General features: G+C 41.6%; 1 long non-coding RNA gene across 6 annotated transcripts in view; it reads right to left on the reverse strand.

Annotated features, from left to right (window-relative positions):
* LOC136014591 (uncharacterized) overlaps window positions 1–27755 on the reverse strand; it is an 86706-nt gene that overhangs the window by 18465 nt on the left and 40486 nt on the right. For 4 of the 6 annotated variants that reach the window (XR_010612788.1, XR_010612786.1, XR_010612784.1 and 1 more), the window contains exons 1-3: window positions 4927–5047; window positions 2510–2767; window positions 747–956 (exon numbers count right to left, since the gene is read on the reverse strand). This is a non-coding gene — a long non-coding RNA (uncharacterized LOC136014591). Of the gene's footprint in view, window positions 1–746; window positions 957–2509; window positions 2768–4926; window positions 5048–27755 lie in introns of those variants that run through there. The other 2 variants (XR_010612785.1, XR_010612787.1) reach the window with 1 other exon arrangement.

Genomic DNA, 27755 nt, shown 5'->3' on the forward strand with positions numbered 1-27755 from the left:
TGTATTTTGTCATTTTTATGGCTCATCATAAAAAAAAAAAGGCAAAAAAAAAAAAAAAAAGAAAAAAAAGAATACCAGGAGGGTCATGAATATGTGAAATAAACTACTGTAGATGATAAAAAGAAATTCATTTCCCTCTAGAGAATATCTTCCAACATTTTTCCCCCTAATACCATATCATTATTATGATTAGTCACATAATGATCACAATTTAAGAAACAGACATAACATGGTCCTCTGAATATTTTTCTTAGGAATATAGCTGCTGTTATTAGCACAGAGAGGAAAACAAAGATACAGGTAAGAGTCTCTCAGTTCTGGGAGCTCAGAAAAACTTTTACAGCAGCCCACGTTAGCAGAAGGTTACTGACACTGTTACGGCTGGAAACAGGAGCACAGGGAGCTGGAGCCGTATGGTCAAGTAGTTTTGGGGGTTTATGTCTCCCCACTTCCTCCTTATTCACATCCAGAAGACATGAGAGGTTCAGTAGTTTTTGGAAAGCTACCCCAAAGCCCAGCTAAGGTGCACATTCTGACAAGGCAGGGGGATGTTAACTGCATTGTCCCTTTATATTTGATCAGTGAGAAACTGGTTTTGCTTGAAAAGCTCCTATCCCTGCTGCTCCTGCAAGAGCCAGTGGGAGAGTAAATGTGACTACTGAAAAGACTGCAGGCTAGGGCAGAGCACGCCCGAGACACATGAACGTCCAAGTAGACACTTGGCCATTCCTTCACTGGCCACTCACCTCTTGTCATTTCTCCTAATTACAGTCATGGACCCCATCACATTTGGAGAACTTTATCACTGCTGTGCAAACCAAGGGCACCTCAGTCCCACCACAGAAATTCTCCTGGCTGTGCTGCTGCAGAAATCCAGGTCATATCACCCTTCTCCCTGAGCATCTCCTGCCCATGCTCTCCCTGTTGCTGGGAAGGAGGGATCCCCCAAAGAGGCTCTGTGGGAGGAAAGCCAAAAAGAAGCAGAGGGATAGATGAATTAACAGCATATAGTGAAAATTTGCATTTGCACACCATGTTAAACTGTAAGATGTGTGCTTTGTAACATGTAGATGTACAGAGCTGAACGAAAGCTCCAGTACTACAACCTTCTTTAAAAGCAAAGATGCTCTAGGTGAAGGAAAGAGGGAAATTTCTATCACATCAATAAAATCTCTCCAAGAGGAATGGAAAGCATTAGAACATACCTGAAAACATGAGGCCAGGCTCTTGGTGGCAAGTCACAGAGCCAGCATCTGAATTCCAGTTACATTTCAGTTAAATAAAGCCCCAGTTAATCTCTATCACGAAGTTTTGTCTCTGTCAGCACATAACCATGGATCAGTCCTATCACCATATCATGCGAGAGCTTCCTCCATACAACTCGCCCTTGCACTTCATCAAAAGTAATTTTAAACTTCTCTAATGAGGATGACCTCATATTCTCATGTGACACTTCCCTAATTGTCCCTATCATTAAGCACTGGGATTTTCTGTTGATAGCCCAACATTTTCCTGCTTGCATTTACACCGGTACATGATTACAACATGTAAACCCAGTCTGTTTTTACATGTATGACGGAATCTTTTCATTTCTCTTCAATATGTATATTCCAGAGCTGCCATTGAATTTAAAGTCCTTAGTAAATGTTTTTGTATCTGTTTTCATCAATCAGCCTTCTGCCCTAGAGAAGAAGGGCATGTTCAATATTCGGAGTTTGCAAGGCATTGATTCCCTAGAACAAGACACGATGTGGAATTACTTTCATTGAAAATCGCTTTCAGAGATGATGAGCCCACCCCTCCAAGTGTTCCTTTTTAGGTAAGTTTAAAGTTGAGGCTTGGGTTTGTCCCTAACCTAATGCAGATTTTTCATAAGCTGGTTGGTTATATTAATGGACTTTGGTTAACCCTCAGTCCATTTCCATTGCTGTTGTCCTTTGGGTTTTTTTTTTTTGCTAGTTCTGATCACCCTTCCCTGGTGTTTAATAACAGCATCTTCTCCTTCAGTAACACTTCCACATGGAACAAATGGAGATTTGACACTGTCATCTGGGTTATCATTATAGTGTGTACGGCTCCCTTCTGTTTATCGCAGCTTTAAAAGCTCACGACAGAGAGGGGACTCAGAAGGAAAAAGAGAGGAAAGGTGACACGGTCCTTTCGTCTGATCCAAAGCCCTGGTGAGTGATGAAGATGTGATATAAATCCTGCAGAGAGGGGTGTTTCACTTTGGCGCTGAAGGTCAAAGCGCACTGTGTAAATGGTGAAGTGTACATACACCCGTGTGTCTGTGTCCACATGCATGTGTGCAGGTATCCCAAGTATGTGGAAAGCATAAACCCTCTGAGGCCGAGTCCCCAATTCCCCAGTGGGTGTAGGCTTTCTGAGGGACAGCAGCTCTAGCTGTTGGTGCTGGTGCATTGTCACACCACAGTTTTCTGTTTGCCTCTGTCTTCTCACCCTTCCTTTGTAAAGGAAGGCATGTCATTCCCACCTGAGATGCACCAACCTTGTTCTCTTCACCAGTTCCACGCTGCTGCACCTCTCTGTGTCATGGCACAAAGCGCATATTGGCCTCTGAAGCACCTGGCCCACAGACACACCTTTCCCTGGCATCTCAGAAAGGTGTCCAAAGTCCTATGATTTTTTCTCTTCTTTTACTGAAGTTGTTGGCGTTTTCAGGTGGAGATACGGGTCTCAGTTCTGCTTTCAGGCTTTATTGTTCCACCTGGTAGGTCCATTCTGTTAATTTAGCTCACCAGAGCAGCTGAAAGAAGAAAAAAGAGATGCAGGGAGGATTAAATAAAGAGCAAATTCAAAATCATGCAATAGTTAGCAGTCCCCTCATAGAAGACATTTATATTTAACTACTGTACACGGAACCAAAGCATCCCCTGCAAAAACAAGCACTCTACGTATAAAAATTTAAAACCACATTGATAACCCATCTGGCATCCTCCTAATTATGAATCTCTTAGTGGAGTAATATTCCCTTTAGAAGCAAAACAGTAAATACAACAAGAGAAACATGATTATGAATTTCTTTTTGCTCTGTCTTTCAAGACAAGCCTTCATTCACATGTGCGTCCAAAATCTTTCTTAACTGGAATTTACTGAAGTAAAGACATTACACAATGCCTACTAATTAAGCATTTAAGAAGAAAAAAATACCCTGTTCTCCATCAGGAGATGATATTAATAGGTGCTTCATAATATGTAGTGTATTTGAACCCCAGCTGTCTTGCCCTATAATACAGAGAAATAGAAAGGCTCAGCTTCTCCCTTCATCTTTACGTGCCAGTCTAACCAGTCCAGCCTTCACAACATCAAGTCATCTTGTGGAAACAAAGCACAAGGCTTGATTATCTGGAGACAACTTCTTTCCCTTTCATGGGGATGCTGTTTCTGAGGAGGTGCTACCTATACACAACTTCTCTCGACAGGCACCAGCTCCCTTCTCTTTTTGAAAGGCACAGGATAGGCAGGCAGTGACTTCTGGGGGGGAAGCTCTGTCCCAGGGCATCTATCTGAGGAGAGACTATTTTATGGTGCACCATGGACAACAGTGGCTTGAATAGTTGCTTCCTGGAAAGTCATTATGCTTTTAATAAGAGTAAGATCATTCTATTCATTATTAAACAGGTCCCCTCCATCAGAAGCACTGGAAGATATCTCCTTTAGGAAGTCTATCAGGTTTGTGACTGCTTTTTAAACACAAGTATCTTGTAAGTAATGGGATATCAGACCAAAGAAAGGAAACCCGTGTGGAAACTTTCAGCATCAGCAAGAGATTTTGACTGTCAAGCCTGGGGCACTGGAGAAGGGACAATATGCAGCACTCTTGGAGAGCTTCACTCACAACAAAGGTCCCCAACCCAGTGGTAGTCAGGTTCTTTACTCATTAGCCCTCTGCTTCTGGATCTTCCTGCCTAATAAGCAAAGTCTTCGCATGGCTTTTGTTGAGTCCCCCTTCAGCTGAAATCACCCCAGCAACAGCAGGTACCGGCTTAGCAGCATCTCAGCACTTTACAAACCCAGAGCTCCCCTCACCCCCACGCTTGGAGATCTCCGAACCCGATAGCTCAACAGACTGAGCTGCTCACTATCGATTACCAGCTTTAAGAAATCTTTTCAGTTCAGTCATAGGCTTATCTGCTTTGGTTGTCACATGGTTGGGGATGATGCCATCAATACAGATTACGAATCTGTCTCGGCGCCCTATAAATCCGCAAGTTTCCCTGTTTCAACCTTCCTAAACCACCCCAGTGGGTCCTGCCAGGCTGTGCGTGCACCACGTTGCACCGTGTTGGCTGTACAAAGGGTGGGAAATGAAAAATCCAAGAGAGGCTTAACAATGCTCTTGCTCTGACATCTGCTCCCAGCAAGGGCATCTAGGGACCTGCCGCACAGGGTTTTTTTTTTCCTTAAAGATGATCACCGTGAATGTTGCAACAAATAATAATGTAAAACATTTTGACAGCCAAGTAAGCCATGAAACATTAAATCTCCAAGGCCCATATGCTCCCCTCTGCTAATGCAAGTGGAGAGGAGCAAACACCCTGTGGAAGCTGGCAGGGAGGAACAACTGAGGCACATCATGAGTGTCCCACTCCCCAGCATCATACCTGCAGCCTTTCTGCCTAGATGTGGGCTCAGAGAGGAGTGGAAGGGGCAGAGGGGTACTTTGCTGCTGTCTCAACACTATTGTTGTTCAGACTTGGATGGGTTTTCTTGTACTTTGATCTCCAGCAGCCCAGCTGTAGTCACCAGGAGCCCAAGGAAGCCTGACTCCAGGGAGAGTGGCAAGGCTAGGGGCGAAGGGGACACAAATCCAGTTTGGGAATGACTTAGGCTCCTACTGACTACCAAAGATCCCACCCTTGGCCTGATTAAATGGAGGCAAGCATAATAAATATAAAGGCTTACCTGAGCCTTGGTGGTGTACTGAGCTGGTATGGGCATGGTGTACCCGCTTCTGTAGCCTCCACGATGCAGGACAGCAATGTCACACCCCAGCCCAAAAGACGCTGTACCTGTTTGTAACTAACTGACATGGGTGAACAAGCTTTTGGATCACAGCAAAGATCCTTCATAACTACATGTCCATAGGCATGACCAGAAAACCCACTGGGGGATATCACTTAGCCCAAGTGGTAACTTTCTGTTGCTGCAGTTTCCAAACCTATATTCAAATGGGTATCGTGTCAATGGTATTAATGGGGGTGCTAGACATACACTGTTTCAGAATTAGATAGTCATGGTTCAGCCATTAAAGTCCTGGTGAAGTGGCACTTTGTAAGTTTGGCAGTGGTAAGTTGGTGCTCCTCAGATTTGGAGAGCTCTTGTTGCTGGAGGAGCAGTGGCTAGCATGCATGCAGACACAGAAAGCCTTTCCAGGGCCTCCAAAGGGGAGGCAGAGGCACCTGGGTCTTCATGTACCAAATATTTGGCAATAGGTGAAAATGCTCACACATCAGATGCTAAATATTCCGTGTCTCTCGGTTTTAATGAATCGTTATGACTGAAGAAATCAAAGGTCCCATGGGGAAGAGCTGCACTGGAACATCACATAAGGAAAACTTGGTGTGGGTTGTTTTCCTTCTTTTTTTTTTTTTTGTTTAAGAGAAAATGAATAGAATTATCTTCATTAATTCAATAAGCGCAGAAATATTTACAATATAATTACATCCATTCTTTTTCTGTTCAAATATTATTTTTAAGGGCTTCTTGGCATTAAAGAGCCTGTTTCTTTGAAAACCCTGACCCAGTGTCAGGAAGAGAACAGACCTAAGTCTCTTAATCTAATGGCTGTTAGCGGGGTGACTACTTTAGCAATGCTCGGCTGAAAAATGAACTTTGCAATAAATGACCTTCAGAGAAGAAGACTATTCATGTTAATTAGGAGCTCTTTTCAAACTGGATTTATATATGCATTAGGCTATGTCATTTCAAACAATGCCATCATTGTAGTAAACATCAAGACAAGTCTCAAGTACAGTTATGAAAATTTTAGAAAACTAGTTGGGTTTTTTTTTTCTCCGAAGATTCTGATTTACAATTACTGATGCGTTGCACAATAGGATCTCTCCTAATGGCTTTTAGCTTTTGTCACTGCCAACTTTTGTATTTAAAATCCATACAATTAGGGACAATTTATAAGCATTATGAGGCTCTCCATCCTCTTTCACCCCAGTTTTTGCACTGATTCTTACTGCTTCAAAGCAGTTTTGAACCCAGCAAATCAAATGCATTTTGCTTAAAATATAACACTCATTCTTACAGAGCCCGCTTTGTTCTTATTACTACTTATTACTTATTAAGCATATTTAATTTAAGAATGCATATTCTCCATTAAAAATATCAGAATATTTTGAAGTACTAGAAAGTGATTATTTTGGTTAGTTCCCCTTGATTAACCACTCCAATGTGGATGCGTTCTTTCTAAAGCACATGCATAACAAGAACGGAAAAAAGCAAGAAGCTACCAAAATGGGCAAAATGAACAAAATAAATTGATGCACAAAATAAAAGACATTATTTTTACTCACTTTATGTCCAAGTGCATCGCGCAGTTAGAGCATATCAAAAATTTGCTCTCTGGAGAGAGGTGAAGTTAGTACAACCAATCTGATTCAGAAATATTATTAGAGGATAGAGTAGGAAGATGTTAATGTGCAGGCAAATTGCATAATTCTGACTCTACATTAATTTTGACCTATGTTTATTAATTTACTTTTTAAAAATGCATTTAAGAAGCATCTTCCTTACTGCCGAACATTCAAACCTGAAGACAAAGTTAGTTTTAAAAGCTAACCTGCTAAGCACTATGCAGGTTGCTTCACTATCTGAAAAACATGCATTCCTAACTAATTAGGGAATTAACAATAAATGTATTGTGGAATAGCATTTTAGCAATCTGCTTAATGAAGAAAGTCATCTGTGTTACAAAACAATTAGCTAACAAAGGGGAAATTAATAAATATTTATAAGACAAATGTATATGGTTTTTTTGGAGCCTTGCAAGATTCAGGAAAGGCAAACAATTTGGTTGAGCAAACAAACTGCAAAGGTTGGGCTCATCCAAAATATCTGGTAGGTGACAGTATTCACTAGTCACAACTTGGAGAGGCTGCCATACCCTATATCTGCTCTCTGGCCTGTTCAGGGCATCTGAGTGGCCTTAAGAGCCGGGATGATGGGCAAACCTGTCTCTCCAGTGGTCGCCACTGGCTTAGACAAGTAGGTCCCTGCTCAGCACTCTGGCTTTTGTGAGTCATCTTCACTAGGGGTCCAACTCCCTTCAGACACTGTGTACAGAGTCCAGCTGCTCACCTTCATATCATGAATCGCCCTGAGCCAAAAAGTTTTCTGAGCCTTCCTCTCCATGCAAACAGCCCTTTCTGGCCACTGCCAGCTGCTTTTCCCTCTCAGATTCTGATTTCGGAGCACTCAGCACAGGAGCTGCAATGGTTTAGGATGCAGCTGCCATTTTATTTCAGCATGTGGGGCATGAAGATTCATTACTTTTTTTTAATCTTCTGCCATTTCGAAAAGAGAGAGAAAGTAAAACTTGGGGCACCCTAGACTTGACCTTCCCTGTGTGTGGTTTCTGTGTGTGTACATGGCATTATTGTATCTATTCTTTAAAGAAATGGAAAAGAAGAATGGACCAGATGTGGAATTCATTTTGTTCATATTCAATCTGTGCAGAATTCAAAGAAATGGTTCCTTTATTTGCTGTCTTCTGGGAAAACATCTTGAGTTCATTTTGTTCTGCTCATAGACTTGTAGAAATAGGTCTGGAAAGGTACTTCAAGAGTTCATCTTGTCTATCTGACTGCCTCAAGGCTGACTCCCGCCCAGTGCTCTCCAACAGCATGATAAATTCAAGTATAACAATAACCTTTTTTGTCACAAAACCACTGCAATAGAAAGTAAAAGGTTAATAAATGAGCTAGCAATATATCATGACTCTGCCACAGGATTTAACACTGTTCTCCGCGCATCCATGGTTGCGCTCTGCTACAGGACAGATGCTGCTATGTCCTCAGGGAGCACCCAAGTGGAAGTTATGGGGGGATCTACCCCAGATAAAGCAGCTCAGATACCACAAGAGCCCCACTGCCTCTGCCCACTGGCTGCTTTAAGGGCATTCAGGCTTCCTCCAGGACCTGCACCTCAACAGCAGGGCTGAGAAGGTGCGATGGTATCGAGTGCTTGATGACACGTGTTGAAAGTTGCCCAGCACAAGACATTTCAAAGAGGAAAAATTCAGGATGATATAAGGTATTCCAAGGTGGCTCCCAGAAAAAGTGGTATGAGTCATTGGTGGCCATCTGGCTCCACAGACATAAGGGACATTGAAGTACAGCACAGTTTACAAGGACAGCAGGTGGACCAGAGAAAGTAAAAATGCTTCTAATTCCAATGAAAGCTAACATATCATAGGCAGGACACCAAACTAAGACCCTGTAGGATCAGTCCCTGGTCAGGGAACCCCACTTTGTACCTATACACCAGTATTATTTACAAGCTCAAGAACACATGTAGGATTGAATCTTACCCAGAAAGCTCTCAAACAAATTTGTCTTTCCCAACCATTTCATGGTTGTTATTTTGAATACTTTGTCTTCCATCCCATTTCCTTCTCCTCCTCCTGCCCTTTTCTTCTGTGCCCTTTTGCCACTGAATGCCTGTCCCCTTACATACTCTGCCTGACCTATAGCTTGGTTTCCACACCGTGCAATGCTCGTTTTCTGAGGAGGGGAAGCATAGAGCGAGAGGACACATCTGAACCATGAACTACTTGCTAGACCAATGCTTCCCAGTCCCAACCTACCAAGACCCACAGGACAACCCTGCAGTGCTGCTGCAGTTTTGCTGCTTCTCACCTTGATGCAGGCGGAGGTGTGGAGACCACACATCCAGGGAGCAGAGGAGCCACGCTGGCTTGCGAGAGGGATGGTAAGGACAGGGAGGAAAGCATTAATCCCTTTCACAGCACAGTTGCTCCCATCCCCAACATGCAGATTTGCAGTGCTGTTGGTTATAGGGAAGCACTGCAAGGGGCTGATGCTCAGCCACACCTCTCCATCACTCAGTTAGCCTTTGGGTGCTGGACACTTACAGACTTTACCCTCTAACTCCTTTCTCCTCAGGGATAGTTACACTATGTCCATGTCCCAAGCAAAACAGCACCCAACTCAGGCGCTGCCAACCTTCAGCAGTATTTAGCTGTTCGTACACTCACTAATGTGACTGTCGTCTGGACCAGCTAGAGTAGCTCCCAAAATAACCCACTGGGCAGCAGCCAGGCTAGGAATGAGGAAGAAATGCTGACTCCATAATAAAGAATGTGGGACTTGTGTTCAGTCTACTCTGGTACTGGCACAGCCTAGAGCAAGGCAGACTGGATAGCAAGGAAAGCAGGAGGAAGGAGACAGGCAAGGGGCATCTAGAGCTCCAAGGAGCAATCATGAAAGGCTGGAACTATGGTGGAAGTGCTAACAGCCTTGACTTGCACAAAGGAGGTTGGTTCCTCACAGCAATTAGGAGCCTAAAAAGAGAGAACAAGTGTAGAAGATAGCAAAAGAAAGACTGTGGTCCAACAGCACAGAATAGGACCAGGCTCCCTTCCGTGGTGTATCAGACTTACTCTCACTTAATTGTAGCTTTGATTTTCTGCAGTAGGGTTTAGATGATTTTAGTGCATGTAATAATTTCTACAGTAACCCACCACACTGGGCAACTGGTGTTTTGCCCTCTTTGCACTTCAAAGTCTCAGGCTGCGCTGCAATAGCTGTTCACCATCATTTTGGATGTTTCCTCTCTCATCCCTGTATAGCAAAAATCCCAAAGGCCATCCCTTGATCTGCTGGCCTGGCTGAGGAGTGTCTTGCACTTAGGACATGTTTTTAGCTTGCTTTCAGGCATTGCTCATGGAGAGAGCAAGGCAAGAGCTTCACTCCCAGGCACTGCTCCAAGTCAGTAGGTTGGACACAACCACCCTGCTTGTAGAAAATTAAGGTGTCGATCCAAGTCATGGCACTTCAGTGCAAGAGGATGGGCCCCATCTATTTATTTCCAAATTAGACACGAACTTTTGTGCTAAATCGTGTATTTAAACACTGCAGACTGAATTTCAAAGAGACTTCTCTATTCCTCTTCAGAGGGTACCAAAGACAGGCAGGAGCAAGATTCTTTGGGGATGGTAAGTAGGAGGGGAGGCTAGTGATGAGAGCCATTGACTGGGTAGTTATCCAGCAAGTAGAAATCTCATATATATTTTATCCAGCCTTTTGGATTTTAATCCAGGTGTCTATCAGCTCATGAAAACGTCCTAGCACAACTGGAAATCTTGACCATGTGTTTTCTCATAGATTTCTTATGGCCAGGATTTCACTCATGGGAAAATACTTCAGCCTGTGGGCAATAGTGCCAGACACTGATGGCATTGTTCATCACTGGGCCAGACACAGTAGGAACTCCCTGAGTAAGAACTCAGAGCATCTTGAATGGAATCTTAAGCTTTTTATTCCAGGAAATCTACATCAGCATCTAGTTCAAAAATGTGCACATCAGAGTAAAACCCTTCCCTCTCTCACTTCACCGCCTATGATGGGAGCACTATTTCCTGTAGGTAAAGAAGGCATGTTTTCTGTGATTCATTTTTCTCTGCAGCATTTCAAAGTCTAGTCATCCTGCCCAGTGCCTAAGACACAATTTTCAATGTTCCATTTGATAGGCACCATTTTTTAACAAAACACATTTACCTTCTATTTCTAGAAGGCAGCAAGATTATATAAATATCTTTAAAGAACCTCTGGCATCATTTAGAAAACTCATTGTGTTTATGATGCACTGAAGCATCACATTAGGTATGAAACAAAGTAAAAGCAGACGGTCCATACTCAGAGCACAAACTGTTGCCTTTCAATACATGAGTAAGGATACAGGAATTTCTCAACTAGATTTCCCTGCTTCGTAGAAGATCTGAGCAAGCTATTTGCTATTAAAATGCCTCTCCACAAGAAACAATGTTTTCTAGTATTTCTAAAATGCATTTAGCTTCTGCATTTGACGCGAGACAAAACTATCTTACCAACTGCTGGCTGTTTAGCATGTAAATTAGCTGGTTTACTAGAATTGAATTTATATGCGAAACTTTATACAAAATCCTCTTGTTTCTCTAACCCACTAATAAGATCAGGAGAACACCACAAAACATAGATTAAGTCTGTCTTTCAGACATAGACTCAATGTTGTTGGCATGGGGTACAATAATATTCCTTATAACAGAGTGAAAAGTCATGTGAAAAAAGGAGAGCACTGTTTATGGAGCCCAACCAGGACTCTTCGTGTGTTCTCAGAGCATAATTACTTAAAAGTTTGAAGGTAAATTACTTGTAAACTTGTGATCTTACTGACCAATAACTTACATGAAAAGGCAAGCCCTTACCTAACAAATTCCTGTGGAAGCCGTATATAATTTCTATTCCAAGTGTGCTTGTGCACTGTACTTTGCTCATCCTTAGTAATAGAGGTATTTGTGAACCAAGGATTTCTTCATTGTTTTCATATTCAGCAAAAGAATGCCCAGGGGTCAAAGCAGGATTGATTTGAAGGAGTTACATTTTAAAATCCCTTTAAAAATCAGGACAAAGGATACCACACTATTAAAATAAAATGCTTAAAAATGAAAAGTATTATGCATGCCACACAGTAGAAGATCAGATTTTTATTAATGCAAGTTTTAAATGCTGATTAATCCTCTTGAGAATCAGTTTCCCAAAGCTTTGGCCTGCATTCAAGTCTTTTTCAAAGGGGCAACATCACTTCCATTATTCTGAATATTAATTGAACAACATGATAACTAAGGATACAAAGCAAGATTTAAAACATGATTACAGCTGTCATTGCTTACATCTAAATAAGTCATTGGAAATTGAAGCTCAGGGAGGAAAAAAAAAAACCCCACACCAGAAACCCCCCCCAACAAAACCTGCCATAAACCTCCCTTGTCAGGGTGGTGAAACTGCTGCCTCCCATGGCCCCCCTTGCTCAGCCAGGATGGATGGTCTGCGTGCCACGCGCTGACGGCTCGCCTGCCGGCTTGCGCTCAACATATTCCCATAGACTGCCCCCCCTGCAACCTTGCGTACTGGGGATGTGTTTCGTCTTGCAAAGTAACAACTGTCCCAGAAAAGCACTCTCATTTTTAGATGTCATCAGGAAAAGTGTTCAAAAGACTGAGCTACTCCTATATGTGCTTCCTTCCAGAAAGGGTTTATTTGTTTGCATAAGCCATATTCTGATCCAGCTTCAGCGCATGCCTCTATATAAGCACTCATGTGCTTAACGCTAAGCATGTGCTTAAGTGCATTCCTGAACGGAGCCAAAAGGTGCCTCCTTCTAAATTTTCATCCATAGCTGCTGTTCTTGGAATGATGCCTTTTTTGGTGAAAACTGATGTGGGGTTACAGGAGCCATCTAATTCCGATTAGACAAATGGCATTATGGAAGAAGTATTAAAAATTTATAGTCCTATTTACTAAGTTTGCTGGCCACAAAAAGCTGAACCTTACATAACATAAAAAACATCCAGTCCTAATGATGAAAAAGATATAAAAAGATAATGGTGCAATCATAACATGTCTCTGAGAGTTTGTACATCTCAGTTGCAGTTTGGCACATCGCATAATTGCATTGTGCCAAACTGGCACCAAACCACAATATGTTAGTGAAAAGGGCCCACAGTTTAAGAGGAAAATCTAGAAGTGTTAACTATACACTGTCTAATTATACAACCTTACTGTCCCAGAATGTGATTTCTGAAACCATTTCTGACATATGGGAAGAGGGTACAACAGCTGGTCATTAAGGTTTTCTCAAGACTATTTAGTAACACACTTGAATGTAATTAAAGTGCTACATTAAATACTGCACTTGTGTACAATGTATTTTTAATCTTTATGGCATGCTGTAAAAGTAAATAAATGCAAAGCATTAACATTTCTCCCCTTCATCTCCTAAACTGCTAAGATACAATGACAGCCCCTATCTATGCTGCGTGCATTACCTGAATACTCTGGTGCTTTGTGAGCATCCTGCACAGCAGGTAGGAAGCAAACCCAAGCTGAATTGTGCAAGATGGATAAAATTTACTTGATTTCATTTGCCCAAGTTAAGCCATGCTGGATTACCTGGGTGTATTTCAACAGACAATGTTGCAATAATCCTAGTTTATTTGAAGGTTTCTTTTGGAACCAGCCACAGTGATGTAAAGCAACTTTGACCCACGCTGAATTTAACACAAAAAGTAAAACTTTACACAAGAAATGTGCAATCATCTTTGCAGCAAACTTTACTTTCAGGTGTCCCAGTGGGACTTCTGCCCCAAAATAAAGAGTCAGAGCTCTTTTCCATAAAGATGCAGATTATGGATGGGTTAAATTACAGAACTGCATTTATACCTCATAATCCTCATTGTGATAGAGGTACCTAGAGCACCAAGACAGCACACAGGATCAGGGCCTGGTTCTTTGTGCTTCCCCTTCCTTCATTGGCTGTGACTGTCCATGACCAGTATTTCCATTTCCACAGACAAAAATCAGGGAATCTATATGAACCTAAAGCCACTGTAAAGGCACTTGAATCAGCCAAAAAACTGTGGAACAACTCATTCCAAAAAATTGCCTTGAGATTGGCACCAGTACTCCACTAATGACAGCCTGGGGATCCTGTGGTCTCAAAGCTATGGAGATGCTGTAGCATTGTGAAGATGTATTTTTGGTGCTTTTTTTGTTTCGATGCACAAATAGTTAACAAAAAAGGTTTTAAAATACCTACTTTGGTACATAGTGTTTCTCTGCATTAGATTTGGGCTTTGTGATATTGATATTATTTAATAACACTTTTGAAAAGAGGGGCCAGAAATATACAGATAAATGTTCTTAACTTCTCCTAAATTCCATCAAATGCCTGTTTTAAGTGATTATTCACTAAACATGATCTAGAGCTGTTGTCAGTTCCTTTAGTTCCTTGGAGCATCTTTTTGCTTGTGTGTGAATTCAGAACTTCCTAAAAAATACTCTGTCCTGCACTATGGTTGCTTCCTTTGAGCATGAAGAACAGCTTTCACATAGCATTTTCCAACACCAAATCAAACAAAGAAGGGCAGAGAAGAAGCTCATAAGAAGACAGGTTTAACAAAGCACACAGACAGTAGCTTCCAAGGCAATAAACTGGCAGTTACCAGGAACACTACAATGAAAAACATGGAAGTGAAAACATGTGTGTACCACATTCACAAGAGCTATCTGGTGACAGTGATGAGTTCTGCCTGTGGCTGCACATGTGGGGAAATCAAGCTTTGTGTTACTTTTCAAAGGGAGGCATACATTTTTATTTCCTCTGTAATATAATGTTGGAGTTTGATTTGTGCACGGTCACCGTTTGCAAATGGGCAAAGGAGTATTACATGTTGTGTTTCATGTTTTGCTGGGCAATCTCTAAATCAGACAGAATCCTTCTGTTCAAACAAATGATGCCTTTCCTCTCTGCTAATGGTGCATCTGCAGCAATCTTTGTGAAGGAGCAGTGGCATGAGTAGCTGATCATCCAGCCTTCCTGACTCTCTGCTCATGGGTGGATTTTGCATCACATTACATCCTGCAGCTGGTACGTCCTATCAAAACCAAAAAATGCCAATCAATGTAGAAAAAACCCACGAAGGCAGGAGGCACAACTCTCCTATGGCAAGCTCATTCATTTTCACAAGAGATGAGAATAACTATAGATCTCACCACATTCAGCATTAATTGCACAACTCATCTCTCTGACTTAACTTTGCCTCATTAATTTCTTCACACACAGTTGCCAGGTACAACCACATCTAAGCACAAAAACAAGCAAACAAAACCATGCTAATCAAGCTACATTCCCTACAAAAAAAGGGAAATTAAAGATGCTGGCATATTTAGGTACTTGAAAGATAGATGTTGTTCTGGTAGAGGGGATGTAACTACTGTGAGAAGCAAATATAACTTCTTCATAAACACTTCCACAAAACACACTGTCACCTCACTTGTTCAGAACGGTAAATTCCTTCAAGGTCAACCCAAAACTGCTTTTATTTTGCTAACATTACAGTCCAATATCAAGAAATAAGGTAGACATCACTTCTTCCACACCACACTGGTCTTGAATCCTTTCCAAAAGCACCCAAAGCTGCCACTGACCTGAACAAAGCATGGACATGGCTAGGAAGAGTTCATTCCCTTTCTTCTCAAGTAATTCTCAAGAGGAGAGCATTTCCTGGGCAATTAACTTGAGTCAATCCCCTTCTGAACCACAGGAAGGAGCTGTGTGGAACCACATGCAAATTGATGGCAAGAAGAGCATACACAACTTGATTATTTAAGCAAATGACAGTATTCTTTTCCCTTTTCTGGTTGTTTTCCCAACAGCACTGTTGCTTTAACCCCATATAGTCATATCATGAGCACTGAAACATCCAAATATTCATAATCATTAGTTTGTGGGCATCACAGAGGTCTTTTCATTCATTCATCTGAAAAATGGCTGCATTGCTCTTCACAGATATAAGAATTCAGCAGTCAGACCTCCATCTCAATTCTGCTCAGCTGAACCAGAAATCAGATCTTAGAAAATAACTGTATCTAAGACAGTCAACCTCATTCCAGGCTTTTCTAGTGAATGGGCATTAACTGTGCTTGCACAAAACGTGAGCGACCCACCAGTACAGCATTTAAATGTCTGAGCCTGACCAAGAGAGCTGTATGGAAAATGAAGACCAGGGACCAAGCACAGGGCCACAGCTCCCACTCACGACCCTGCTGCCCCAGGGTGACAGTGCCATCAGACACTTCACAAAGCTCTTTTGTGGCTTTTTAGACTTAAAATTAGTCATGGCAGTGATTATTATCAGATTCTTGCTCTAGGTTTGTTAGCTCATTTCTTGAGCTGAGCCACTTGTTGAATGACGAGCACCAACCTGAATAATCCTTCATTCATCTGAATTTTGTACATTTTTTGTCTTACAGAAAGAACTCCACATCAAATGCTTCATCTTTTATTGCTGTGTATTCTGTCACCGAAGAAATAACAGGTTTTGTTTCTTTGATTTAATTTATCACACTCCATTTCTCTTTCTAGTCACAATTTCTAATTGTTTCAGCCTACTGACTCAGTAGGATATTAAACTGAGTCAAGACCAATACACATAATCTACTGATTTAAATAATATCTACTCATGAAGTCTGCTATTTCCAGGTGAGGTGTTCTTCCCTTAAAAAACATGCAGCATTCCTACAGCCAGGAGTTGCAGATATATGCAGCTCAGTCCCTGTGAATCTCCTCACCAGGATTTACCTGGGCAGCAGGTTGGCACAGCCTGGCTTTGGCTGTCCACCATGATGTAGTAAGTGTGGTTAAATAAACTGAATACTACATTTACTGCCCAAGAGTGGAAAGAAATGTATACTTAAGATTATGAAGGCTAAACCCCAAAGCTGACTTTTACCTAGACGAAAAATGTCTTTGACACCAATGGAAGTGTAGGAAAACCGTGCACCTCCATGGGGGAGGATTTTTGTGTTTCAGAGGTGAGGCTCCTTTTTTAGCTCATTTTTTTTCTAGGTTTGTTTTTTTAGGAGTGCAACTTTGAGGGAAGAAAAGCCAGACTATAGTAAAAAGTAGGTAAAACAAATTATCATGAGGATTAGAAGGAAAGGAAGCCTTCAGCAGTTCACACCTCTGATGAGACCACTACAGGACACAACATTCAAGGCACAGGACACTAACACCTTCAGACCTGACCCTTGCTGATGTTGCCTGCCACTTCCTGTCAGAAGGGCTCAACAACTGTTAAAGCCCCATTCATAAAACTCAAAAATGCTCAAAGAGAACCTAAGAAAGCTTTCAAAATGAAAAGAAATGCGCAACTTAACGAGAAACAACAGCCCTTTACACCATTTTTTCTCCCTTCAGAAACCTAAAAGATTTAAAAGTTAAAGTCTCTTTAACTTCAATTATTAGTCAAGCAGTTTTTGAAGACTTTTTTCCTCTTTTTTTTTAAAGGAGCTTTTTCTTGGAAAAGTGAGTTTTTTGAACCAAGATTCTTCTGAATTTATTAAAAAAAAAAAAGAGAGAAATTAAAGTCAATTTTCTTTTTTTATTTCTTTAGATAAAGGCGATTTCCCAATCACTCCCAACTCCTACTGGAGGAAAATAACAAAATTGTAAACATTGTGCAGGTGACAGTGCAGAACCAGCACATCTGTCTACATAAGACCATACGTACTCAGTTCGGTAAAGTGCTGCCTGGTCCTATTTACAACTGATCAGTGCTGAGATAAGATAACATGCTTGCACTGGACAAAGTCTTGTGGTTACATGCTGCTGCCATGCTTTCCACAGTTTGTTATTAACCAGCTATTGCAAGATGGTTTTTAAGTACCTTCATCCCGTCTCCAGCTCAGCACTGTCTCTCTCACTTAATAACCAGGCTAAATCAGGAGGAATAATTAGGGAATCAGACACTACTTAGTGTCAGTACAGGCAGCCAAATAACTTCTATATCTCTTCCTATTGCATAGGGCCACCCCCCTTCTTGCGAAGCTCAGCCTTTTCCTTACAGGAAGGCACAACACACTAATTCATAGCAATAAGATTTTTATATGGTGTGATTCTTATGTTTTCCAGTTGGTATCAGGCAACGCTACATGCGTTTTCTCTCGTCTTTCTAGCAAATTGTCACTCCTCCAGTGAGTACTAGCTAATTTTTCCCTGAAAACCCAAGGGAATGAAGCACCCATGCCAATTCTATATGATGTAAGTAGCAAGCCTCCTAAGGATCTCTTGAAAAGGCAAGCACTAGGGTTGTTTTCTGAACACTTCCTTAGCTAAAATCACTGCAATTCACGCTTGGGATTTCTCTAGAGACAGATGTATTGTTGTGCTTGGATAGCAAAATATAGATACGGCACTTCACAGGAAATTTAAAAAAGGAATATTCAAAGTTCATCTCTGCCAAATAATTTTAAAAGCTGATCTTTGTATCTAAGCGCTTCCTAGAAAGACGCAATTATATCCAAAGAAAAGCCCCGCGATGTGTGTGTGTATTCACAGTTAGAATTCTCACTCAAAGTCTTAGGTTCTCATAACAATAAGCGCACTAGACTTGAAGTACACATCTCCTAATATACTCTATTACCTCATTGTCATTTACTTGTGGTTAATGAATGCATGTGTTAACAGAACAGCATGCTGATGCATTTTTTCTGCCATTGTATGTAACATATTTTCTAATTCTTCTGCTCTATTCAGCATTTGACCCTAACGATAGGGGATTATGGTATTAACTCTCTACACAGCACACATTCTTTACAGACTTTCACTAAATACTGTAAGCCTGCTGCAGAGTGGAATAAAAGTGAAAGCATACCGTCTGGTCTTAAGCTGTGCACACAGAGGGTCGTGATCCAATTGGAAGGGAAGCAGAATTTTAAAAAGAAAGAGGTTTGACAAAATTTTAATCCTTGTCATTTTCATTTCTCTTACCCTGTGGATTTGGGTGATTTTATTTACACTGTCAGCTTGAGCCTAGGGATTGAAAATCAGGCTTTTATGGAGATTATTAAAAGTACATACAGTACACTAAACGTTGGACCACTGCTATATGCTACTAAAAATATGAATGTGGATGCTCTATACTATAGATTTAAGGAAGTAAGTGCCATCCTCCCTGTAAGGCCAGACTCAGCAGTTAGGCTCATCATGACCAGACTGAAACGTATGTTTTAACAAGGGTATTTATGAGTAGTCCCAGAGTGCTGAAAGCGCACTGAAGAACTGAGAGGTACCTTCAGGTGCCTCCTAAAGGGACAAGGCAGCAGCATTTTAGGAGCAGCTGTGGAAGCTGTCCATAGAAGTGAGGACTCCTCTGACTCCCCTCATCCTACATGCATGATTTTGCTGTAGCAGCTAAAGTAGAGCTCAAAATGGGCATGGAAACACAGGTAAATACAATGAGGTTTTGTGGCCAGGCTACAAAAAGTCCATGAGGCCTCAACAGGGCTAAATTTCTCAACATTCCACTCAAGGAAGAAAAAAATCTTGCTGATGCAGCTGCAAGGCAACGGGCTCACTGCAGCCCAGTATGGTGAAGGAAATGCAGTCCCAGGAGACACCCTGAGATTGCAGGGGCCAGAATGAAGCCCCCTTCTCTGACAGTAGCTTCTACAACATGGCTGGAAGGAAGAAGCACATTAGATATCTGAATTCACTGCCAGCAGCCAAAACTACAGGCTAGTTTTGGCCCTGCCTCGTGGTAGCCCACAGGGTGGTTGGTACTGGGGTTGATCATGCACCCCCAAACTCCATAACAGTTGGTAACTCTCTGATGATTTCAGTGGGACAGGGTCATAGCCCCTAGCCCTGCAAACACTTCACACACACTCCTTCATGGTCATGGACAGTTGTGCTGGAACTGAAGAATCGAGGCCATAGTCACTACTATTTCACATAGACCTTGTTAATAAGGTTATTAAAACAATCCTGCTTGGACTCTGGGAAAGGGGGAGATAGCTTTTCCAGGTTTTTTCTGCTCAGGGAGTCAAAAATGTTATTTTCCATCCAAGGAAACTGTTTGCTTAAAATCAAGATACGTGACTCTTGCTGTCCTTACAGCTCTGTAACCTTGGCTATCTGAGGCATGTAAAATAGGGGTTTATTGTGCTAAGGAATGAAATGGGCAGAAGCGCTTGTACAACTTGGCCATCTCACAATTGAAAATAGACTTAAGCTGGCTCCACCTAACCAGAGTGCCAGCAGCACAGGGTTTTTGACATGTGCTGCTTCCATACCTCACTCAGTCGATTTTCAATGCATTTAGGGTGCCTCCCGATAACAGGTCCAGAAACAAACCCCACAGAAGACAATAGGGATCTGTCTTTCAATGGAAGTGGCAGGGGGAATCAGACCCCCTCGGAAAAATCTGGCTGCTGCTCTGAATGGTTCTCATTGTGCCAAGGTCCCACTAAGACGTCCAAATTGGCATTGCATAAAAATCAAATTGGCATCTCATAAAAATCCAGGCTAAAAATTACAGCCTTAGGTTGGAAGTCTCCGACTCGGGCCTCATTCTGCCAACTTGTTCAATGCCCTCAGCTCCCACTGACTTCACCATCAGCTGAGCAGGCTCAGCACATCTCAGGATTGCTCGTGCTCTGCAGGATTGGACTTATTGTCCTTAATACTATCTCATTCTGGTTATTCCCTATTGGCCAAGGATAATCCCACGGCATTATTCCCATTATGCCACTTGCCATTCCCATTATAGTCTTTAACAATGTTTTAAACCTATCTTTCATTTTTAATTTCCTTAGCAAAATATCTGTATTTTAGTAGTATGCATTTATGTAGGCTTCAAAAAAATGTGCTTTTATTATACATATGGCATTATCATGTAGCTTCACTACTTTATGGGTCTGGTAGATAAAAACAACTCCAAATACAAGGAGAGCCCATATGTCTAAATACTTTTAGCATGAACACTTTTACCTGTTCCCAGTCATAAAGGTATAATTAAACAGCAAGTATTAGTGCACCACAGGAATCACTGCAGCTTACTTGACTGTTTCACACAAGGGGGGAGCTTTTTACAATGTTTAGACTGGAAAGGAAGAAACCGTCATAGCTGTTTTATGTCTGTGGCGTGTGCAAGTTACAAAGCAGAGCACCAGCATCTTACAAATCACTAATTTTGATTCATCTTTCTCCTTGATTAATCACTAAGCTGTTGCTAGCTTCAAAATAATTCATCAGCAAGACTTCTCCAGCAGCTCTGTGATGCTTTCTTGTGTCAGAGCCACCTGGTGTGGCAAGTGGATCTATAAGTGATACGAAGAGCTGGGCCCCCTCTTGCCTCCTCATTTCCTGAATACCCACTTTGTCCCCTTCCTAAAGCACTGCCCATGTCTCTTAGGTGGCAGGAGGTCCAAGCATTGTTTTAGGACTGACAGTGATTTCCACCTGAGCCCCAAGCCAGCAGCAGTGCCTGACCTACACCACCCTTAACGTGTTTCTCTGAAATGCAGTTGCTTCCCTTCCTCTTTGGGCCAGTTCATTTCTGATCTATAGCAGACAAGCTTTAGAAAGTCCAATGCTATCCAGTCCACTGGGCTGCCCTAATGTGAAGCAGGATAGAGTCCACAAGCATCCTGCCCAGTATGTACCCACATACCACTGGGCGCAAAATGCTCCCCAGCAGTCTGTAGCAAACCTTAGACTTCACCGTAAAGCGGCTGCAAAGTTTTTGAGCCCCAGGAGACAAAAAAGCAAGATCCAATATACTGTCAATAGTCCAAATCCTTGCAATATTAGGGAGCAGTTAAGTGGAATCTCCTGCAAATCCTAAGAAATTAAGACAATCCCCTCTTCTGCAGTAGTCCTTGACAATCTGATCAATAGGGAAATGCCTTCCTTACCCCAGATCTGCTGATCTCTTTAAACTCGAGCTTATGAGTGAGATGCATGCAAGAGATTAAGGGCTTTAGCCTACCTCCTGCACTTTCATGGTTCAAAAGTGAAAGAGACCAACCTAGAAGTCTAGCAGTGCATAAATGAAAAGTAAAAATGACCCTTACTGACCTCCGCAGACTGCAAACAAAAGTCCTGAAGCATGTGATTAATAGAATAAAGCAATGGTGCAAATAAACAACCAAGTCTCTTTTCAAACTCAGCTGCTGACACCTAAACATCAGATACCAACTGATCCACATCACAAGCCTCATTTTCTGTCCCTAAGAATTCTGCGATACAATCGTTTTCATTCGTGCACCCAACTGCAGCCTAAACCAGGGAATTTCGCAGTTCCCATTACCAGAACGTCACCTCTTGGATGGGTGGATAGAGATCTCTCTCTAGATTTCCAATGTGAATGTATTAATATTCCTTTCATATTATTAATGTTTATTACTAATTAAATTTATAATCTTTTAATTAATATTAAGTTAATATTTTTGGTGACATGCTCTAGTGTGAGGTGCTCATGCCCATGGCAGGGGGTTGGAACTAGGTATCTTAAGGTCCTTTCTATGATTCTATAACTGGCTTGCATTAACTCGACCCTATGCCAAGATTGTTCTTTACCTAATTCTTTCTGTCTTTGAAGTTTACCTCCTAAATGTCTTTATAAAAACTCATATCCCCTTCCCATCTTAGTTTTACTAGATTAAGCAATTCAAGAGTGTTCAGAATTTCCTCAGAATATAAAGAAAAGTTTCAGTATAAATTACCTTGAAAGGTTTCAGCTATTTAATGTCACCTTATAATTAATTTTAGGTCCACAATGAAATAAATATTTTCTTTTGAAGAAAATAATTTCTAATGATTTAAAACTACATTTTCTTCTCATGGCCACAACAGAAAATGAAAGTTTAAGAATTGATAGAAGAAACTATTTTGCCCAGCTCCAAATACAAACCACTAGAAACCAAGACTTACTGAACGGATATTTAGGGATGGAATTAAAGAGAACAAGAAAACAAATCCTTGGCAAATAATCCCAAATTTTGAAGCTGGGTGGAAATTTTGAGCCCCGGGGTTCTGAAAGATGCATGTGGAAGACTACAAGAAAATCAGAAGATCAATTTTTAACTCTTGCCATTTGGAGTATTTCTAAGCCTCGCATAAATGGCATTTATTTCCTTCCTCTCACCCCTAGAGTTATCTTAAATTCATGTTTGAGGTTTTTTTCCATCTTTGAGAATTCAGAGTCCTCCGCTAATGTTTGCGCCTCAGATAGAGGTGACTCGGGTTCTGAAGGATACAACCACTCATCTTCTCTCATATTTTTAGTCCATATTCCCCTGACCCTTCCCCTCCTTTATCCATCTCCTCTCAGTTTAGGGCTCACATTCTCATAACTTATACTTCTTTTGAAGGTCTCTATATGGATAAAATGACTTCCATATTTTCCCAGCATGTTTTGCTTCTATTCAGGATTTTCTTACTAGTAATGGGGAAGCCACCCTACTACTACTCCCCATTCCTGCTCCTTCCATCTGGTCACCACACGGCTTTTACATCTCCAAGTGCTGCAATGTGAAGAATGAACTAAAATGAAATAATGACTCCATTACATGTTCTATCTTCTTCTCATAAATTTCAAAGCCAGATGAGACCATTATCACCTGCTCTGATCTCCAGCACTACACAGGACTTCCTGAGAGAGATTCCTCACTTTAGGATAGGAAACAGCAGCCCTGACTCATAGCTCTGGCCCAATGCAAAGATGGCCATCTCCCAAGAAATAAAAAAGAGCATTCCTGTTTCATGTACTCCTGCACACCTTTGATTACTCATTGCAGAAAACAGAGGAACATAAATTTTAGGATGAGAAAATTCCATACATATTCTCAGTGCTCTTAAAAGTTATTTTGATGCCAACATTAAAAAAAAACCAACATTCTGGAGAAATTATATTATTAGTGTCAAAATTGAATGTTTTACATAGTACATCTTGTCTTTCACTTGAAGATTTGATAAGAAGAGCATAATTATACCTCAACCCCATAAAAAAATCACAGTAACTGACATCTGCTGTTGTCTCAGGACAGCACAGCAATGGTTTCTCCCTTAGGGCTGAAAAGTGACTGCCCTGTTAAAAATGACCCATTCCTAGTGCAATACAGTGTTCAGCAGAAGCTTAAATGTAACTCCTACTAAAGGAAATTCACTTTATTGCTTCTCCCAACAACTGCTTTTGGGCATTCCTCCACCAGCCTCAAAGGGATGATACCAGGGGTAGAAACTACCATCCACTGAAAGCAGAAAACTGTAGCCTGAAGCCCCAGGCATAAGCTTCTTCTCAGAAGCATCTCATTCAAGTACCAGCCTGTGATGTCTCAGTTTTACCTACAGTGCTCTGGTACAGCTGTGGTGTCAGAGAACATGTTTTCCCCAGACCAGGTCCTTTCCGTTCTCCTGCTCCCAGGTCCCCAAGGAGCTGCTCTGCCCCTCTGAGCCTCAGCATCCTTGTGCTGTGTAAGGCAGCCAGGGAAGGAGCAGCTGGATCCACCAGCAGCCACGCAGGCGTGCAAATTGAGCAAGTGTCTGGTCTGGAGGCCATTCACAGCCCCATCCTCCCAGCAGCAGTTGGCTCGCTCCTGGTGAAGATACAGCATATGCTCCACTCCGTACATCCTAGCCTGTGACTTCATTACCCCAATTCACTCTGCCTATAGTGGCTAGTACAGGTCCTCAAATAGGCATTCTTAACCTCTTTTTTTTCATCATATTGAGCCCACAAAAGTGTTCAGAAAAGTTGAGCATCTGTACTGCTTTAAAGCTCTGCCAGAGAGCATGCAGTGTACCAGCCAGAGAAGGGGAGAGCTCTGAGCTAGCCAGTGGCTAAAATATTCCAGCGATTATCCCTGGAGAAATATAAAGTACTCTCCAGATGCTCCATCGTGGAGAAAGAGTCTGGAAAATACAGGAGAACCTTGCACCAAGGGATCAGGAAACATGGAAAAAAGCCTCCTGAGATTTCAAGTGTCTAACACCCATAAGCCCATCATCTGTGGGTGGCATTCCCCAGTACTTGCACGTGCCTAGAGTATTAGTCTTGCCACAGTAAGATGTATATTCCTTCTGAAAGCAAATTGACACTGGTGGGACTAATTCCTGCCTTGCTTTGCCATGAAGGAAAATCTTCAAAGATCTCTCCTTCACTGTTTCAGACAGACAATCCTGTGAGATACAGGTGAAGAGCACCTCTACATCTCTTAGCAGCACTAGTATTCCTCAGGAACCTGGTTTCAGTATTAGTTAAGTATTTCTGAACACCATAAGCATGCAGGATGATTCCCATCCAGCAGGATGGGACTAGAGTTGCTGCAGCCACTCTGCCGTGATGTCCATGCCAAAAGAGCCAAGAGCATGAACCGGATGGAGCCAGCATTGCAGGTCCACACTCCTACTTTCTGTGCATAGAAAGCCTTGCAGGAGCAACCCGAGGAGACTTCACTGCCTTCCCTCTATGGAGAGGTGCCATTCTGGCCTGGAAACATGTGCTTGCTATCACTGGCAATTTACCTTGCTTTGTCTCCGCAAGCTGGGTTTGTTCTGACCCCAGCCCCAGCCTCTGTCCCCCTTTATGTGTTCCTGCATGTAACCTGCTATTCTTTTGCAGATCTCCTTGCTCAAGCCCAATCTCTGTTCTGCAAGTTGGCATGACGGCAGCATACCAAGTAGGAGGTTTTGGCTTGTGTGTAGAATTTGGAGAGCGGTTTTGTAGTAAGTTGCTATACTTTTTGGCTTGCAAGCCCTGGGAGCATATGGCCCATTGCTTGCAAAATGCTGATATTTTAAAATTGGGGGAGGAATAGAGCATGGCACATTTATTTTACTTCTTCCGTGCCAGTATTTTTGCCAAAACCTTCCCAGCCACACCATCCCAGATCATGCTGTTCTATCGATCTTTAAAGAGAACCAATATACTAACTGAAAAGTAAGCCCCCCAACAGGCCTGAGAAAAATAGCCTTGCTCTACTCAATCCCCAATATGAAATGCTGTCAATTAATAGCTAAAGTGAGTGAGAAGCCAATGCAGGAAGACTTCTGCTCATTCCTGAACTCTCTGCAGCTGGCCTTGCTCATACTTTCAACAAATGTCTCTTCTTTTCCAAGCAATCAAAACTTTATGGACTGTTATTTCCTTCCTCTCAATTTCCCAAGAGCTAACACCAGCATACTTGAGATGCTGCAGACTTATCACTTCCACCTTGAACTGGTGGTTGACCTGAAGAGAGAGATGCCAGGAAATGAAATAGAGTTCTTAAGTAGAGACAGAAGAACAGTGCTAATCCAAGCACAGCTCTGCTAAACCACTACAGTAGCTGTCAAAAAAAATCTGAGTATTTTTTTGTGTGTGCCTTCCCCAAGCTATTAAATAATGTTGGACAGAACAGTTTTGGAAGAACTTAATAAACCAGTAGATTAAGGTGATCTGCAAGATATTAATTTGAATTTTTTAATTCATAATAATAATAATTAATATTGAGTTTTTAGAATGCTTTTGATAAGGTGCCTCATAAAAGACTATTGAAGGGAATAAATAATCAGAGCTCGGGATGAAGTTTTTGGTAAGGATTAGCAACAGGTTAAGTGACTGAAAACAAAGGGTCATAATGAAGAGCATCCTCTGAGAGTAAAAAGAGGTTAATGGTAGGGCACCATTATCACCTGTGTTAGGACAACTTTTATTGACTATGCATATGAATGACTCAAAAGAGACAATGCAGAGGTATTGGGGATACTTGGGTGATGCCATCATATTTTTAAGGCCTGGCTCTGTGATCTATCTTTACTCACTCAAGTAAAACTGCTGAACCTAAGTAGACTGAGTAAAAACTAGTTGTATAATCCCCACAGTGCTTGCAGGGATTGACTTTTGGTTAATAATAATTCTAAGAGAGCATGAAGAACTCCAGATGTATTGCTGGTAAAATGAGAAGTATGATGGCACGCTAGCTAAGGATTACTGAGCAGTGCATATTATCAAGACCCTAACACTTTCCATATACACACACTATATATACTATATATATACTACATATATGCTATAAACTCTTTCTATATTCACCTGTGGGGTCTTTTAGGAATCGAGAATGAGGATTCACAGAAAGCACACTGTGATGAGCCCAGTTCCACCTACCTCCAAACAGTTGTTTAACATGCAAAGATCTGTTTATTTCAGTGGATTATGTCAGGGTACAAGAATGAAAGAATCATCAGTTGATGTGTGTCACCTCATAGAGCAGAAGGTAAAAGCTGAAAGACAGTGTGCACTGAAAAATAAACTGTAAAACCAGAGCATGCTGTAATGACATATTATAAACCAGAAAAAAAAGCCCTTTCACCAATTTTCTCTTTAACTTAGTTCCCTGAAACACAACTAAGAGATATTTTATGTTAGAGATGTCCAGAAAAATAACTCATGTTCAGAGATAATAATGACACATTATCTCTCATCTTTGTGGAATAATCTCCCTGTCATAGTGGCAGAAGCCTTATCCTTCGAGAAGAGCCAGCAAGAATTGCACTGAGGAATTCAACATGATGGACAGGGAAACCCATTCAATGAACAGTTAGCATATGCCATATCCTGCAGGAATGCATCCCTTCTATTATCTCATGGTTCTTGCTGCAGCTGAAACTCACTAAATCAAAGATGTCTTGGATTATCTAGGGGTGGGGGGGGAAGGGATGTTTTATCATTAAGCAGAAGAGGATGGGTATATTTCCACAACCTGTTTTTCCAGTGGTCTACACTTAATACATTCAGGGTTGAGCTAAGGGAGTCAGAATGGGGGAACTGAATACCTTACTACCCATGCCACTAGCTCATGGGGTGGCCTTCGACAGGTTGCTTTAGTGCTCCCAAGCTTCATCTCCTCCTAACACACTCACCAAGCTGTTATGAGGCCCGATTAATTATTTTACAGTAGTGGCTCATTTACCAGGCCTGGGGATTCATGAATGAAGAGTACCAGAAAAGTTCAAACTATTGTGTTATATTCAAGTGTAAAATACTAATGACTTCAGCAGCTTTTCACTGCTCACTGGGCAGCCAGTGAGTGGCTGGAATTGACAGCTTCTGGCTGCCTTCTTACCCCTGATGTATCCATGGAAATGGATGATAGATCTGCAGAAACAACAGGAAAGTTTTT

This window comes from Lathamus discolor, chromosome 5 (genome assembly GCF_037157495.1).
Source record: "Lathamus discolor isolate bLatDis1 chromosome 5, bLatDis1.hap1, whole genome shotgun sequence".
Classification (NCBI taxonomy): domain Eukaryota; kingdom Metazoa; phylum Chordata; class Aves; order Psittaciformes; family Psittacidae; genus Lathamus; species Lathamus discolor.